We start from the raw sequence: 19,101 nt of genomic DNA on the forward strand, positions 1-19,101 counted from the left end.
ATAGACAGAGGAGCCTGGCGGGCTGTAGTCCACAGGGTTGCCAAGAGTTGGACACAGCTGAGCGACATGCATGCACTAGTGACCTTACAGAAAGCATTATGAGATATTCCCTCTCTTCTACTTTCTTGGAAGAGTTTGAGGTTTGTTGTTAATTCTTCCTTTAAATGTTTGTTAGAATTTACCAGTGGAGCCATGTGATTCTGCACTTTTCTTTGTTGGGAGGTTTTTGATTAGTGATTCAATTATAAGTCTGTTCATATTTTTTTTATATTCTTGACTCAGTTTAGATAATTGGTGTGTTTCCAAGAACAATACCACTTCATCTAGGTTATGTAATTTGTTGGTGATAGTTGTTTGTAGTATTATTGTATAATCCTTTTTGTTTCTGTAAGGTCTTTAGTGATGTCTATTTTCATTTCTGATTTTAGCTGTTTGTGTCTTTTTTATTTCCTTACTGATGTGAAAAACTTATCTAGAATAAGAAGAATTGATGGATGTTTTCAAAGAATTCACTTTTTTATTTTGTCGATTTTATTATTTTTATATTTTCTTTTATCTCCACTCTATATTATTTCCTTCATTCTGCTAGCTTTGGGTTTCGTTTTCTATTACTTAGATGTAAAGTTAGGTTACTGATGTTAGAGCTTTCTTTTTTAGTGTCAGTTTTTATATCTTTAAACTTCTACTTTCACAATAAATTGTGGCATGTTGCATTTTAATTTTCATTCATCTCAAAGTATTTTGTAATTCCCCGTGTGATTTCTTCAGTTAACCCCTTGGTTGTTTTAAAAGTTTAGTTTTCACATTTGTGAATTTTCTAGTTTTCCTTCTGTTATTGAACTCTAGTTTAATTCCATTGTGATGGAGAAATAGTTTGTATGAGTTCAGTATGTTTAAATTTATTAAGACTTGTTTTGTTGCCTAATATATGGTCTGTCCTAGAGAATGTTGTACATGCATTTGAGAAGAAAATATCTTCTATTGTTAGATGCAATGTTCTATATATATGTTAAGTTTAGTTCATTTATAGTGTTGTCAAGTCTTACATGTCCTTATTGATGTTCTGTCTAGATATGCTGTCCATTATTGAAAATGGAGTGTTAAACTCTCTATTATTGTAGGACTGTTTCTCTTTCAGTTCTGTCAATGTTTGATTCTTTTATTTGGGGGCTCTGTCATTTGGTGCATATATTTTGAGATAACTATTTCTTCATGAACTGACCCTTTTATCATTATATAATGAACTTTTTTGCCTCTTGAAACAAGTTTGACCTAAAAACTATTTTGCCTGATATTAGCATGACCTCTCAGCTCTCTTTTGGTTACTGTATTTGGGACTATCTTTCCCATCTTTTCACTTTGAACCTATTTGTGTCTTTGGCTCTAAAATGAGTCTCTTGTAGGCAGTATATAGTGGATCATTTTATTTTAACTCCTCTCTGCAGATCTTTGCCTTTTGATTGGAGAGTTTCATTTACTTCTATTTAACATAATTTGTGGCATGAAAAGACTTCCTTCTGCCGTTCCCCCCCACATTTCTTACACCTTTTTTTGTGCCTCATTTTCCTCCACTACTGCCTTTTTTTTCTTAATTGATTTTTTTGTAGTGTACCATTTTGATTCCCGTCTCATTTCTTTTTCAGTGTATTTAAGATATTTTCTTATTGTGACTCTGGGATTACAGTTAACATTCTATAACAGTCTACTTTGAAATAATAGCCACTTAGTTTCATTATATGTAAAAACTCTGCTCCTCTATACCTCTGTCTCCCCCACCTTTAGGTTCTTATTGTCACTGATGACATCTTGATGCATTGTGTGCCCATACTACTGTGTTTTTAATTTACCTGTGTAGTTATCTTCACTGGAGACCTTTATTTCTTTGTTCAGTTTCAGTAACTGTGTAGTGTCCTTTCATTTCAACCAAGAAGGCCTTAGCCTTCACTTCTTACAGTAAACCTAGCAGTTAGCCAGAAGTGAAAGCCTAGGGTCTTCTCAGGTCTTTTCTGAGCATGCATTCTGTTCTGAGCATGTATACAACATCCTTTTTGTTTTTAAAATTTTTATTTGATTATTTTATTTTTATTTCGTATTGGAGTGTGATTAGCAATAGTGTGTTAGTTTCCTGTGCACAGCAAAGTGATTCAGTTAAACATACACATGTATCTGTTCTTTTTCTCATTCTTTTGCCATTTAGGTCATTACAGAATACTGAACAGAGTTCACTGTGTTATAGGGGAGGTCCTTGTTGGTTGTCTGTTTTAAATACAGCAGTGTATACATGTCATTCTCAAATTCCTAATCTATCCCTCCCCTGACCCTTCACCCTTGGTAACCGTAAGTCTGCTCTCTGTGAGTCTGTTTCTGTTTTGTAAATAAGTTCATTTGTATCATTCTTTAAGATTCTTCATATAAGCTATATCATATGATACTTGTCTTTGACTAACTTCACTTAGTATAGTAATCTTCATGTCCATCCATGTTGCTACAAATGGCATTATTTTATTCTTTTCTATGGCTGAGTAATAGTCCGTTGTATATATGTACTATATTTTCTTTATCCATTTATCTGTCAGTGGATATTTAGGTTGCATCTATGTCTTGGCTATGGTAAACAGTGATGTGATGAACGTTGTGGTGTGTGTATCTTTTCAAGCCATGTTTTTCTCTGGATATATGTTCAGGAGAGGGATTGCTGATACGGCAATTCTGTTTTAGTTTTCTGAAGAATCTCCATACTGTTTTGCCCGGTGACTGCACCCACTAACATTCCCACCACAACTTCTGATTCCACAGTGTGTGGGTATACTTTTGTTTTTGTTTTTTTTCCATTTATTTTTATTAGTTGGAGGCTAATTACTTTACATCACTGCAGTGGTTTTTGTCATACATTGAAATGAATTAGCCGTGGATTTACATTTGAATACACTAATTTCTGAAAGAAGTTCTCCCCAGCTGTTCCTCCCAGACTAGACAGTCTGTTGTGTGTCTCAACCTTAATCTTTTGCCTAAGGAAGCAGTTAGGTTTGTTTGTTTGCCTTACTTCTTGAACATTGTCCTGTTTTTACTCTCTGAGTGAGTTCTGACTAGGCAAAACAAAGGCAAGCGCCTTGCATTCATCCTTCAGGTTGCCCCCAGACAAGTTAGGACAAACCAACACAAATTTTTTACTGTGCTGGTAAAAAAAAAAATAAGATCTGCTCTGCTCCCTTAAGAACCAGGAGTCAGGGCCTCACACTTGCAGTCTGCTGTCTGTAGGACCACTGCTGAGCTGGAGAGGAGGTGAGGGACAGGATAAGTAAAAATACTGCAAAGTGTTCCTTCTGATTTTGAGTTTCCTTTTTCTTGATTGATTGTTCAGCCAGTTGTGAACCTTTGATGGACAGTTTTTGCTTGATTTTTCTTTTTTCCAGTGTTTCTCTGGAGGGACCAGTTCTTTGATCTACTTACTCTACCATTTTTGCTGATACCATTTCATTTGTTCATGTAATGATGAAAAGTACTACTTATCAGGGATGAAGGGATCCCCTAGGTGATTTTAAGAGGAGAGAATACCATAACCAGATATATCTTTCACAAAGATAACCTTGTAGATTTGTGGAGAATGCCCACCCCTCTCAACTTTCTCTTGGCTCCATATTAATAAAATTAAGTATCTCTTCAGATTTTTATCAAATTTGCTCATGATGATCTGCCTTAAAATAATAGTTACGTAGGAAATCACTTTGGGAGCTTGAAGGAGGTTTACTCAAAATGATAAATACTCTTTCTCTAGATCAGCTGTGCACTTTAATTTGTGAAGGAGCAGCTCAACCTGTGGGCATTCCATGTAGTGTAGGCTCTAGTGTGAGTAGTAGTGATGATTTGTTTATTGACTGATTGATTTTCCTAAGCAGTCTGGGAAGGCTAGTTAGATTTAGGTGATTATATTGCTCTTTTTTTTTTTTCCCTTGGCAGCCAGGAGAACCACAGGAATTGCTTTTTAGTGAGTGAATTTTATATTCTACCTCTGTCTTCCCCATTTTACTGAAACAAAAAAATGTATTTTATTGACTCTAATGTAAGTACTTTTGACATCTTATTAATTTTGCTAAAAATGAGATATATCTTCCAGTTAATGGCATGATAGATATGGTGTGTTATCATATAAAAAATAAAAAATGATGTTTTATCTTTTCTTAGTGGCACATAAGTTAATAATTCAGTTCACAATTGATGCTGTCTTATATTTTATGAACTGCCAAATATTTCCTCTGGGGCAGTAAAGCACCTCAGATCCTTTTTGGAACAGCATCGATGTGTAAATATATCTCTAAATACAAATACATTTATTAATTATGGTTGTTGATTAAATCAACCTCTCGGTTGTTAGCCTGGATCCCTGAAAGACTGTGTTGATTTTGATGTGAACTTTTCCAGGGTATTAGGTAGAATCGGGTCTTCATGAGAAAATAGGAATTAAATGATTGGACAAATTATATTTAATATAATAGGCCTAGGAATCCTCAGCTTCTGCCCTCTCTGATTACCTGATTCCTCTGGCTATTGGCATGTGATACATTAACGTTGAGAGTCCTGTTTAGCTAGTTTTGCTAAACTAGGTCTTTTACCTTTGTCTGGTCTGTTTGAAGCCCAGGTCTGGACTGACGCCTTGCCTAAACCATTACTTACGCACCTGCACACTGTAAAGGGAAACTCTGCAATCTTTGCTGCATTTCATTTTGAGGCTCAGACCACAAAACACAAAGGAATGTAGCCAGAGTCCAGCTGCAATGTTCTTTTACCCCTTATTTCTTTTTTTCACTGAGGACTAAAAAGTAGATTTTTAAGTGATTGTTGAAATAAAATGTGTTGGTCGTTGTTATTTTGCTCTTATTACCTAGTATTAGGTAATACATTTACAATAGAGCAGTGAAACAGTCATTGAGCTAGGACATAGCTGGTCAGAACATTTGGCTTTTTCAAGTCCTCAAAAGATGTCTGACATTTTTTTTGTTTTATTCTCAGAAGGAGAAATAGGGAGTGGTGTAAATTGGCAGGCACTTTTGAAACTTCCTGGCCTGTCCACCACAAGGTTTTTTACAGATCTCTAAGAGCTGGTCAGCTCTTTTCCTCTAGTGGAATTATTGAAACTGAGAGAAATGTTAGTGCTGCTTTTCCCATTTCATGGATATTTTTGTGCTTATGTTTATTCCAATGGAAGATCTTGACGAAAAGGCCAGGAGTTGCCTTTTTTGCCTGATTGATTCTGATTTCTTTTAAAAACAGAAACTCTAGAGTACAAAGAAACTGTGATATATCCAAAATGAGATATTCATGGGCCCAGACCATAGTCACTACATATGGATCTCCTGCTCATGAGAGAAGGAATAGTCTATTTTAATGATCTACCACCTTTTTTTGTGAGTGGGTGCATGTGGCGATCGTGCATACTTATCTATAAAGGAACTGGCCGGACAGGTCCCCAAGCCTGTGACTTGAGCCACCTTGCAGCACCTGGGCATGTTTGGATGTTTATGGATGTTTTTCTTCCCCTTCAGCATAACCAGGTTGCATTTTGTCAGAGGGGAAGGGACCAAGGAATGTGCAGTGGCAGTGATCAGACTGATTCCTATCTCTGTATTCCGACAGCCTATATCTTGACCTGGCAACACTGACCTGTTAATAAATGAATGAGAATTTTCTCTAGTGGCATCTCCTTGAATCAGTTAAAATACTTTGAGTGTTATTTGCATAAGTAGCAAATTCTCCATAGTAATAGTGACTGGCCCTTGGGATTTCATTGGCATGTATTGAAGACATAAATGTTTTCACACTGCTGTAATTTTCAGACAGCTATAATTCTGACTCATTTCTGTTTTTACCTGCTTAATGCATACTTAAACATCTGTGGACACATCTGACATTAAAAATTCTTTCCTATAAACATTTTCAGCTTCTGTTTTAATGTGAAGAGTTCAGAAGTGGTCATCATTTTCACTAAATTGCCATGTTTGCTTTCATGGTGTCCAGTTAAATTGGATGGCTTCCTTCCAGAAATGGGAGATTTTCACATCATGCTTAGGCTTAAGTGCTGTGGCTTTAATTATTTCAACTCTTCTTCTGTTTACCCTATAAACTAGAACACTCTTTGTAACCTTTCATCTTCATTTTATTATAGGTTGTTGTTCAGATGCTGGCATTTAAAGTACTCAGGAACTCAGACCTCAGATCTTTAAATTGAACAGTGATTGTTACGACTTGAGGCAGTAGGTGAACCAAATGCTGTGGTTTTCTATTTTTTCTTGCTGTGCAACTTAGAAGTATAATCAAGCAAATATTTTTCAGGGTGACTAATATAACTGAAATGAATTGAATTATTAGTTCTTTCAGGTGTTCCACTTGATTACAGGAATGTGACCTAAGTTGAAAAATTGCCGTTCATGTGAAAGCTTTCCCAAATGTCTTTAGTCCAGCTCCATTGTAACTACCTAAGGGTATACCATAAAACAGAAATAGAAGGGAAAAAATGTTTCTGTACATGCTAAATTGTAGACATTGTGTTTTAGAACCAGACAAAATATTCCTAGGTCATATGATTCAACCCTTCATTTCACAAATGAGGAAAGAGGTTGAACAATGAAGTAAGGTCATATAAGAAGTTAACTAAGCCTTCATTTTGATCTGTTCCACTGAAGAAATGAAGCCCAAGAAATGGTGTACCAGTTGTAAGTGAAGTATTTTTAAGCAAACATTTTTTGGAGATGGAAGGGCTTGGTGCCTCAGTGGTAAAGAATCCTCCTGCTAGTGCAGGAGACGAGGGTTTGCTCCCTGGGTTGGGAAGATCCCCTGGAGAAGGAAATGGTAACCCACTCCAGTATTCTTGCCTGGCAAATCCCATGGACAGAGGAACCTGGCAGGCTGTAGTCTGTGAGGTTGCAAAAGAGTTGGACATAACTTAGCAACTAAACAGCAACAACAAAGGAGATGGAAGAAGTGTATTACTGAAATACCCCTTTCCTTTTTAGGGAAAGCTCACTGGTGAAAAATGCCTTGATGTAAATTCCTGTATAGTATGTGGAGTTCCCATGTTAAGTTCTTATTGAAAACATTAATTATTTAAATCTTATCTATCTGTTGGTTCATTTTGACATTTTTTTTTCTGTAAAAGGTACAGTGTACAATGCTTCTCTTATCTTCTCCCTTTCCTCAATTTATTTAAACTGGGAAGTGTTTTGTTCATTTTGTTTTTTTATTTCTAATCACTTAAGGCTTTGAAGTTACATTGGGACTTCACGTCTCGTGACTGGGGAAATGTCCTCCGTTTCTTGGTTCACCTGGCATAATATCTGTGGTGCTAGGTTATCATGAGGTTTAAATGAAGCACAGTGCTTGGCACATAGAAGATGCTCAGTAAAATTTTCCAATTACTGTTATCTATACATTGAGCTTTGCAACAGGAATTCCAGGCAGCTGTGTAATTTCTTTTTTTCACTAATTCTAGGTGCTTAAAGGGAAAGTTGGCCTAAGAAAAGGCCTAAGTTATTGTTGTCTAGTTGCTAAATCGTGTTCGACTTGACTCTTCTGTGACCCTACAGACTGTAGCCCACCAGGCTAGACTCCTCTGTCCATGGGTCTCCCAGGCAAGAATACTGGACTGGGTTGCCATTTCCTTCTCCAGGGGATCTTCCCCACCCAGGGACCAAACGCTTGGCTCCTGCATCTCAGCAGGTGGATTCTTTACCACTGAGCAACCAGAGAAGCCCAAGAAAAGGTAGGGGAAATTAAAAATGCAGGCCCCATAGCATAGTACTAGATTTTCTTTTCTAGAAGCAGGAGGTACATCATCTTTCTGTCAGTGGTGTGAATGGAGAGAACTAATGAAGTTTCCCAGAGCACAGGGAAAAAAAACTATTGTAGATCTTAAGGCTTGTCTCTTTTTCTTCAGCTACTTAGGGAGTTTACTGCCTTATATACACTGAGTCAAGTAAGTGTCTGTGTTTTAGAACCTATCAGTATAGTAAATGCTGAAGCCTTTATTCTTAAAAGGAATGTAGAGCATGTTCAAGTAGTTCAACAATTCCCAACCTGGCCCTCTACTTATTCTTTTTAGTCTTATCTGACTGTACTCTCAGTTCGAGACCTGTGCTTCAGTCAAACTGTTGTTTTCCAAATACGTCACATTATTTCCCACTTGATACTCTTTGTCCTTACTATTCTACTTATCTGGAATGCCTTCCCTAGCCATCTCTAGGATGATAATTGTGGTTGTACTTAAAGCCTTTCCCTTATTACCTAAAACTTTCCTCATAAAGTCTTTCTTAATTCCCCATAGTTTGATGGACTGTAATAGCCTTCTGTAATCCTGTGAAGAATTCTCTCTATATAGTACCTCAGAAATGAACTATGTTGATATATGTTCTCATTTCATTTTAACAGCAACTCAGTGATACAAGTATTTGTCTTATTCTTGTCTGAAATCTTTTCAGTGTAGAAACTGCATCTTACTTGGCCTGAGACTCATTCCATTGCCTTACCGAGAGCCTTATATTGTGTAAACACTCAATAAATATTTTTTTGAGTTGAATTAGGAGAGCAAAAGGGATGTTACTTTTGCAAATGCTATTAAGTAATCTGACACTCCACGTTCTACCCATAGTTTTAACTCTAGATGCTCTGGCCAGGACAATCCTTATTTCATACACTCCCTCAGGACCATGAGACGCTATTAACTTCAGTGCCTGTTGTAATCCAAGGCACAGGCAGCAGTGCTGATGGGGTTGTGTTTAGGAGTGAGAGCAAAGAGTCTGTTTTAAATGAAGAATCCCCATGGAAATTTAGGCAGGAGAGATCAACAAAACAAAAATGCAGAAGGTGGTTGCTGGGTGAAACAGGAAATGAACACCTTATGAAGATTAGGCATTCCACTGAGAGAGGGGAAATGTAGAAAACGAGTCAAAAGTAATTGTGCAGCCATTTCATCACCGATACCTGAGAGCACACTGTTGGGTGTGCTGTTTTTAATGAAGTGTGCTTTTATAGTGCTGATGTTATTATCTGGATGAGGAAGTCTTCTCTAGTATTATTGTCATCTCAGCTTTCTGCAACCAACTAAATTAAAATACAGTAATGTAATGAGTCAGTGGAATAAAAAAGAAAACCAGATGACTCTGACATGTGACCCCAAGTTGAACTTACTGCTTTTCTGGTTCACAGTGTATTCCAGTCAGAGTAAAGAGGTTCAATGTAATGCTTTGGAGAAAAAGGGAAGGTAGAGGAGTAATATATTTAGTTAATAGTGGGCTATGTCATGGGTTAAAGATTGCTACATTATTAGAATATCTGAGATCAGTGTTTCTCAACAGGAGGTCCCCAGAGCCTCAGTGAGTTCTCCAGGTAGCATGGACTGGCCTTCTCCAGTCTGTTATTATTGTGTATCATATGGCAGCATAAATTCTTTGGGTTCTGATATGAATTAATCTAACAAATCTAACAAATAAGACATTACTGATAGTACACTGGGCCTTCCCTGGTGGCTCAGCTGGTAAAGAGTCTGTCTGCAGTGCAGGAGACCTGGGTTCGTTCCCTGGGTTGGGCGGATACCCTGGAGAAGGGAATGGCTAGGCACTCCAGTTTTCTGGCCTAGAGAATTTCATGGACTGCATAGTCCATGGGGTCACAAAGAGTGGGACATGACTGAGCAACTTTCAAAAGATACTGCATTGAAAGTAGCTCGCTCTTTCTTTTAATTCTTCTTTTCTTAAAAATTTATTTATTTTAGCTGTGCTGGGTCTTAGTTGCTGCGCATAGCTTTCTCTAGTTGTGACGAGCAGAGGCTACTTTTTGGTTGTGGTGCATGGGCTTCTCATTGCAGGGCTTCTCTTGTTGCAGAGCATGGGCTCTAGGCATATGGGCTTCAGTAGTTGCCACATGTGGGCTCAGTAGTTGTGGCACATGGGTTTAGTTACCCCATGACATATGGAATCTTCCCAGAACAGGGATTGAACCCATGCCCCCTGCATTGGCAGGCAGATTCTCAGCCCCCAGATCACCAGGGAAGTCCTCCTTTAATTCTTATGTTTGATTTTTGGTAGGCAAACAACAAGGGATATGAGGATAATTATATCAAGTCAGAAAGTTTGGATTAAATGATTTGTGGAATCTTTTGGTTTTCTGAGGAAAAAAATGGATAGAAGGAGTAAGAAAATTATTCTTAGGTAGATATAAACTATTTTAACTTCCCAAAGCATCTTATTATAATAGTTCTGTAGATGGTTTTCTAGGGGTAACATTTATGTCCTGGACAATAGTACACTATACAACAAAGTTATATCATTCTTTAAACCACATAGTTCTATTCACTGCCATGTTTTATACCTCTGCCTACAATAATTTAGTTACAAGATCACCAAATGTAACCTCTGAATCAAATTAAATGATCAGAGTGTTTTTCTTCTCTAATTCCTTGAAAAATTGATATGAAAGGTAATTCACGTATAGTTAAATCACAAGAGATAAATTACAAAAGGTGACATCACTGAAGTCAAACTGTACGTTGAGGCCTAGTACATATTTGTCACTGCACAAGATGCTGGCATTAGGTGAAATTACTCAGCTCTCAGAGTGGTATCAGGGATGGAGAGCAAGTCAGTAGACAGTTATCCTCAGCATTCTAAGACTCATGTTAGAAATACATGGGGTTGAGTTAAAGGTATGTTTTAGGAGGTGGCCCTAAATGTCTGAGCCACTGAGTGTGGAAGAGACTTAGAAGCTGCCCAAGCAGACTAGATAATAGTGGAAACACACATACCTGGCACAAAATAGGTATTGCACCTTTCCATTGATCAAAGCATCTAGTTTCTCACTCAGCCTGGTGAATGACTTCACTGTACATTGCTCAGCAGTTTTCTCTTAGGCATAAATAAAAGAAATGTCAATTAATAATTCAATCCTTAGTGGACATAATGAAAATTACTTTCAAAGATGATTAGGTTTGTGTGTTTAAATATCAATATACATATATTCATTTATTCAAAGCATAGTAATATATATGGATCACAGAGTGGTTATAGTAAATATGTGACTACTTTGACTTAAACATACATTCACTTCCATATATAATTCTTTAATAGGGATAATCTATATTGCACATAAATAATAAAAGTATTCTAAACTTAAGGAAGGAGAAACCATGGCTTTCCAGTTTCACTTTTTCTGAAAGAACTTTGGTGTCAGACGTATCTTGAACCAGTTTATTTCACCTCACTAGTCTCAGTGTGGGCTTCCCTTGTGGCTCAACTGGTAAAGAATCCACCTGCAATTTGGGAGACCTGGGTTCCATCCCTGGGTTGGGAGATCCCCTGGAGAAATGCAAGGCTGCCCACTCCGATATTCTGGCCTGGAGAATCCCGTGGACTGTATAGTCCATGGGGTGGCAAAGAGTCAGACACAGCTGAGCGACTCGCTTTCAGTAGTCTCAGTGTACTCCTCTGAAAATGAAGATAATGGCTTTAGAGAAATGTGAAGAATTAAAGAGGGAATTTATGTAAAATTAGCATTGCAAATAGTAGTCACTCAGTAAATACTTATATATTGAGTGATAATAATAAGTAGAAATGAGAAATTTGAAAAGTCCATGCCTTCTAATTCAGAAAAGATCTCTTTATAAGTCACAGAAATGTACAGACCTTAATATGGGAAATGATTCATATATTTGATTTCATTTTTTAAACTTGCCTATAACAAAAGAAGATAAAATGGAAAGATAAGTCACTTATCAGAAGAAGAGATTTTCATCACAAAGATTTAACCAAGGGTCAGTATTCAGGATACATAAGAAAAACCTTTATATATTAATACAAAAAGGAGCAGTCAACCACATAGTAATATGAACATAGTATATTAGGAAACTTACAGAAGAACAAAACCTAAATTTCTAATAACATAAGAAAAAATTCCTCAGTCTCACTAGTGATCAGGAAAATGCAAATTAACTCCGCAAGAGAACTGTTTCACATCAGTCAACCTGGCTAAAAAGAGAATGTCTATTTAGTACGTAATTTGGTGAGCATGTAGAAGAAAAGGAACTTTGATCTGTTGTGAGAGTTTCAATTAGTTTGTATATTTCAGAGGGCAGTTTGATAATGGAGTTAAATCTGCACAAACTTTTCTCAACCTAACAACCTCACTCCTGCTTATACATTAGATTCTTGAGTAGCTTTTACATATATGTAGTCTACTAATATTTATTGTGTCTATATTCTATAGATAAGTAAGCAAATTATTTCTTGGTTACTTCAGTTATTCTGTATTGGAGTTCTTCACAATTATATAGCTAGTATTTAATTTTTTTTAAGTGCCTCTATCCTTTTGTATTATTCCTCTCAGGGTCTCTGTTTCGGTGAAACATTATTTTCTTTTTTTTTAAAGCTACTTCTTTTAAGACTAGAATATGTGTTGCTTTGTATACAGCTTCTCCTTTCTCATTACTTACACACAGTTGATACAGTGGTTATTTTTTTTAATTCATATCATTTCATATATCAGTTCTTGATTCATATTCATATTCATTTGTACTAGTAATTCTCTGTATTTCCTTTCCAGCAAATACTGATGATAATCATGCCTCAGATTTTGAGTACTACTCATTTATATTATTGGAAACCTTTTTAAAACTTACAAAAGAATTAATTCTTCCCATACTGCTTGTTAGTAACTCCCATTAATATAAATGATGACTCCCAGGTTCATGATGTGGAGAGTCTAGTGATGAAAAACGTAGAAGTGTTAACTGTAGTTAGTTATAGAAATTTACTGCTGTGAGTTAATTAAATACCAGTAAGCAACAGGAGCATTTCATTTAATTTGTATAAATATAAGGTTGGTAACCTACTGAGAAGTGCCAAGTCTCTTGGAGTTTGATTGTCAGCTATGCTAAACCTTTTTAAAATGTGTAGATGACGACTGAATTTATTGAAACAACTTCTGTTGTAAGATATCCCATAGAAGGAATATTATTTTTGAGTGTGCAGTAGCATAATTTTGTCATTTCTGACTTTATGGTTACTAGAGGGAAAACTTTTTAGAATTTACCTCCTAATATTGAATTTGCTAAATAGTGTTCAGTGTGAGAGAGTCAGGAGTTTCTTTTATTATTTTTCTGGCTTCTATATGATTTGTGATCTGTGCATAAATCACAAAATGAGAGATTCATAAGTTGGTTAAAGAAGAATTTGGTACATAGCATATAATTTTCCTTCAGAGATTTCTAGGAGAAATGCTAAGCAGTATTCTGTCCTAAGGGGATACAGGTTGTCACATTTAATTGGAGAAGTTTCCCTTCTCATGTTGTATCATTCGGGGGAGCCTGTCTGTCTTTTTAATATGCAAGGTGGAATAGTATTTGTATTATCAAATTCAGTATGGTTGAATCTTAGGATTGTCCTACTGAGTGAAATAAGTCAGAGGAAGACAAATATGATAAACACATATATGGAATTCTAAAAAGGGGGGGTCCAAATGAACTTATCTACAAAACGGAAATGGAGTTACAGAAGTAGAAAGCAAACATAGTTCCCAGGGGATGAGAGGGAGAGAGATTGGGAGATAGGGACTGACTTATGCCCCTGTATGTGAAATAGGCAGCTGATAGGAGCCCACTGTGTCACGCAGGGATGCTAGTCGGTGCTCTGCAGTGGTCTGTGTGAGAAGAGAGTCTAAAAAGAGGGAGTACGTATAGTATAACTGATTGACTTTGCTTACAGCTGAAACTGACAGAACACTGTAAATCAACTATGCTCCAACAAATTTCTTTTTAAATACTAATTCAGAAAGTTCATAGTATCAGAATTACAAACACTGAAATCAACCTGCTCATCTATTCATTCATTCTTCAAATGTTTAGCAAGTGTATCCTGCCCAACAGACATTTTTATAGGTATTTGAATTATAGTAATGAGCAACATCAAGAGTTAAAACCATCTTTTTTTTCTTTTTAAAATAAATGTTTAGTTTAAAATCAATTCTGTAAGGGCTACATGTTTTTATAGAGCAGATACAGACTAAGAGAGTATATTATCTCAGCTTATTATCTAATTTGTGTTGGTCCTTTTATTCAGTAACACTCCTTTGTTTATCTGGTATGCCCTTGCCTTAGGACCACATTGCAAGATTCATCCCTGGGAGAGCAAAAAAAATCTGATTTTGAACAGAGAAAGATATGGCTGGTTGATGGGTGGTTTGTGACAAAATTAATTTCAACAGTCATTTTGTCACTAAGAGTAAAGGCCCAATTATTAAAGTTTTAGAACCAGCTTACAAATTACTAGCTGAGAGTATCTATTTTATTTTTTTGGCCTTCAAATGAAAATAACATAATGAAAATAAATAATGATATAATGAAATAAATAATATTTTCATTATTTCAAATGAAAATAACATTATGCTTAAATGACCCAGTATTTACTCCCTGTAAAAATACACTGACATCAGGACCTGTTTGTTTGACAGGATTAATTCAGAGGGGGCAATAGTAGTGTTTACTCACTCAAAACTAGCCAATGGAATAAAAGCTATAAATATTAAATTATCAATGATTCATTGTTGTATGTTTCACTCATGGGTGTACCTGAGTATACATGCGTATACACAGAGCAACATCAGATAATCCTAGAAAAACATCCATTCCTAGAACTCGGATAATCATCATGTTCACCAGATGTCTTTTGAGGAAAAGATTCCTCTTTTCTCTATTGTGTTTCAAACACTTGAACTCCTGGAAGACACTAAAAATCAATGTGAGTACAGATACACTTGAAGATTGCCCAATCTCTGTCTTCATATAAGAGTCATACACTTACTGAAGATTAAATTGTTTGTAGCTCTTTCAGTCATCTCTTTTGCTACTTTAATATTTTATAAAAATATCCTGAGGGTGGGAAATCCAAAGGGGGTAATCCATGGATATACAAAGGAAGAAAAGTCAAAAAATAGGAGAATATACATCTAAGGAAATAATAATATTTAAAAAGGACTTCTAAAAATTTCAAAATTTCCAAAAACAAAGGAGGAAATAGCATCTATAAAGAAAAAGAATGAGTCTATGAAACAGAAAAAGGTAGTTGTGACTCGTAAAACATAGAAAAAATATTTTAAAACCTTCATAAATGGTAGACTAGATACACTTAAGGAGAAACTTGGTGACAGTAAAATGGAAATGAAAACATTACCCATTATGCAGTCCAAAGAGATAAAAAGATATATGAAACAAATTATAGGACATAGGGGTTAATAGAGAAGTGTCAACGTGGATCTAGTAGGAATCCTAGGAATAGAGATTAGAGGGAATGGCAGTGAAGAAGTATTATTTAAAAGTGGCTGAGTAAAAAAATAGAGAAAATTATTACAACAAAAAAGGAGATACTTATACAGTAGAGATTGAAAAATTATTACATAGTATGGACAACTCTTAATAAGAATGGAAATTTTTAGAAATATAACAAAATTGATTTAAAAAGAAATGGAAAACTGAATAGGACCTATTTCCAGAGCATCATAGAATAGATAACTGGTTTTTGTTGTTCAGTCACTAAGTTGTGTTGGACTCTCTGCGACCCCATGAACTGCAGCATGCCAGGATTCCCTGTTCTTCACTATCTCCTGGAGTTTGCTCAAACTCATGTCTGTTGAGTCAGTGATGCCATCCAACCATGTTATCCTCTGTTGCCCCCTTCTTCCCTTCCCTCAGTCTTTCCCAGCATCAGGGTCTTTTTCAGTGAGTCTACTCTTTGCATCAGGTGGCCACAGTATTGGAGCGTCAGCTTTTAGTTCATTCCAGCGAATATCCAAGGTTGATTTCCTTTTCTGATTGGTTTGATCTCCTTAATGTCCAAGGGACTCTCAAGAGTCTTCTCCAGTACCATAGTTTGAAAGCATCAATTCTCCAGCACTCTGCTTCTCTATGGTCCAACTCTCACATCCATATATGACTGCTGGAAAACCACAGCTTTGACTATATGGACCTTTGTTAGCAGAGTGATGTCTCTGCTTTTTAATATGCTGTCTAGGTTGGTCACAGCTTTTTAAAAGCAAGCGTCTTTTATTTTCATGGCTACAGTCACTGTCCAGAGTGATTTTGGAGCCCAAGAAAATAAAATCTGTCACTGTTTCCCTGTCTGTTTTCCATGAAGTGATGGGACTAGATGCCAAGATCTTAGTTTTTTGAATGTTGAGTTTTAAGCCAGCTTTTTTACTGTCCTCTTTCACCCCCATCAAGAGGCTTTTTAGTTCCTCTTTGCTTTCTGCCATTCAGTGGCATCATCTGCAAATCTGAGGTTATTGATATTTCTTCGGACAATCTTAACTCCAGCTTGTGATTCATCCAGCCTGGCTTTTCGCGTGATATACTCTGCATTATAAGTTAAATAAGCAGGGTGACAATACACAGCCTTAATGTAATTCCTTTCCCAATTTTAAATCAGTTTGATTTTCCATGTCCAGTTCTAAACGTGGCTTCTTGACCAGCATACAGGCTTCTCAAGAGACAGGTGAAATGGTCTGGTATTCCCATCTCTTGAAGAATTTTCCACAGATTACTGTGATCCACACAGTCAAAGGCTTTGGCATAGTCAATAAAGCAGAAGTAGATGCTTTTTTGGAACTCTCTTGATTATTTTATGATCGAGTGGATGTTGACAATTTGATCTCTGGTTCCTCTGCCTTTTCTAAATCCAGCTTGTACATCTGGAAGTTCTTGGTTCACATACAGATGAAGTATAGCTTGAAGGATTTTGAGCATTACCTTGCTAGCTTATGAAATGAGCTAAAGAATCTGCCTGCCAATCCAGGAGACTCAGGAGACATGGGTTCCATCCCTGGGTCGGGAATATCCCTTGGAATAGGAAATGTCAACCCACTCCCTTGTTTTTGCCTGGAATATTCCATGGACAGAGAGCCCTGGTGGGCTAAATGGTCCATGGAGTTGCAAAAGTGTTGGCCATGACTGAGCAATTCACATACGTAGCAATCTTTTTTTTTTTTTTTTTTTTTTTTTTGCTTCCTTGGTGGCTCAGACGGTAAAGAATCTGCCTGCAATGCAGGACCTGGGACCTGGGTTGAAAGATCCTCTAGAGAAGGGAATGGCTACCCACTCCAGTATTCTTGCCTGGAGAATTCCATGGATAGAGGAGCCTGTTGGGCTGCAGTTCATGGGGTCACAAAGAGTGACCCTATGACACATGCTCACAAAGGCATGAGCAACTAGATATCTGGACCAACACTGAAAATGTAATTTTTTTTAAATTTTTTTATTTTTTTTTATTATTTTTTTTCCCATTTATTTTTATTAGTTGGAGGCTAATTACTTTACATCATTGCAGTGGTTTTTGTCATACATTGAAATGAATCAGCCATGGATTTACATGTATTCCCCATCCCGGTCCCCCCTCCCACCTCCCTCTCCACCCGATCCCTCTGGGTCTTCCCAGTGCACCAGGCCCGAGCACTTGTCTCATACACCCAACCTGGGCCGGCGATCCGCCTCACCCCAGATAATATACATGTTTCGATGCTGTTCTCCTGAAACATCCCAGAAAATGTAGTATTAAAAAAAGAATCTTAAATGAATCTATTAGTTAACAATAAAATAAGAATACTTAGGTCAAAAACTGAGTGAAGGCAATAACTTAAAGAGGTGCGGTAAGCAAACTTTTGCCTTGAAGGCATTTAATAAACAACCTGATCAGGACAATATGAAAAACAAGCTAATAGACAAATCAATTTATGGACATACTAAAAAATACAAGTTAAAATGTATGCAAGCTGAATCTAGCAGTTCAGAGGAGTCCACGCTTCAGCCTTAAAGTCTTCTACATAATTTACTCATTAACAGAAATATCATATAGTTGTTTTAATAAATGCAGGAAAAGCATTCAATAAAATTCAGCACTTAATTTAGAAAGACAGTAGTAGCTTCTGATTAGGAGCATAAACTGTGGAACCACATGGCATCAGTTTGAATCCAGACTCTTATTTATTGTGTCCAGTTGGCAGAATTAAAAATAGCACTCCAGTTCCCACTCTCCTGATATATACATGCCCTGTGCACTTCCTTCCCATTAGGTATGACAGGACTTACATAATGGAGTGAATGAATATAATGGAGTTCCACTCCCATGATGAAGGCCACTAATCGTTTGACTTTTAAGTTAGTATTAAAGGAGCTTATCTGGTGGGCCAGACCTAATCAGGTGGCCCCCCAAAAGAGCCAAGAAGTAGTGACAGATACTCTTGGCTAACCTGCAGACATGCAGACTGCTATGTTGTCAACTGCTATTGGAGCAGAACATGTAGCTAAGACATGAGGCAGCCTCTAAGAGCTGAGAGTGAAATCTGGCTGATGGCTCACAAGGAACTTGCTCAACCCTACAACCACAGGAACTAAATTCTGCTGACAAGCTGAGTGAGCGTGGAGAATGATGCTGAGCTATACATGAGAGCACAGCCTGGCCAGTGTCTTGATTTTGTACTTGTTATATGTTGGGCAGAAAAGTCAGCTATGCTTTGCATGGACTTTTGACCTACAGAACATATGAGCTAATAAATGAGTAGTTTTGTAAAAAATTAAGGTGTGATTGACCTATAACATTGCATTAGTTTCAGATATACAATATAATGATTCAATATTTGTATATGCTGAGAATTAATCATTAAAATAAGGCTAGTTAACATCCATCAGCATACAGAATTGTGATTTTTCCCTTGTAATGAAAACTTTTAAGATTTATGATATGTATTGTTTTAATCTGATAAATGTTTTATATATCTTTAAAACAATAATAGGAAACCACTACACTATGTGACCTTGGACATATTGTCTGTAAAATAATCTGCTTTATTTGTCTGCTTTATTGTCTGTAAAATGGAGATAATAATAGTACCCACCTGGTTAGGCGTCTGTGTGTATTAAATAAGCCAATATATGAAAAATATATGTGGCATTTAGTAAAGCCTCAAATGATTGCAAATAGTAGTATCAGTTGTTGTAAAACCAGAATAAAACAGAATTCCCTTAAAATGATAATCATGGGATGGGGAGGGAGGTGGGAGGGGGGTTCAGGATGGGGA

General features: G+C 36.6%; 1 protein-coding gene across 4 annotated transcripts in view; it reads left to right on the plus strand.

Moving 5' to 3' along the window:
• UVRAG (UV radiation resistance associated) overlaps positions 1–19,101 on the plus strand; it is a 315,338-nt gene that overhangs the window by 188,797 nt on the left and 107,440 nt on the right. The window lies entirely within an intron of this gene.

This window comes from Odocoileus virginianus, chromosome 10, assembly GCF_023699985.2.
Source record: "Odocoileus virginianus isolate 20LAN1187 ecotype Illinois chromosome 10, Ovbor_1.2, whole genome shotgun sequence".
Lineage (NCBI taxonomy): Eukaryota > Metazoa > Chordata > Mammalia > Artiodactyla > Cervidae > Odocoileus > Odocoileus virginianus.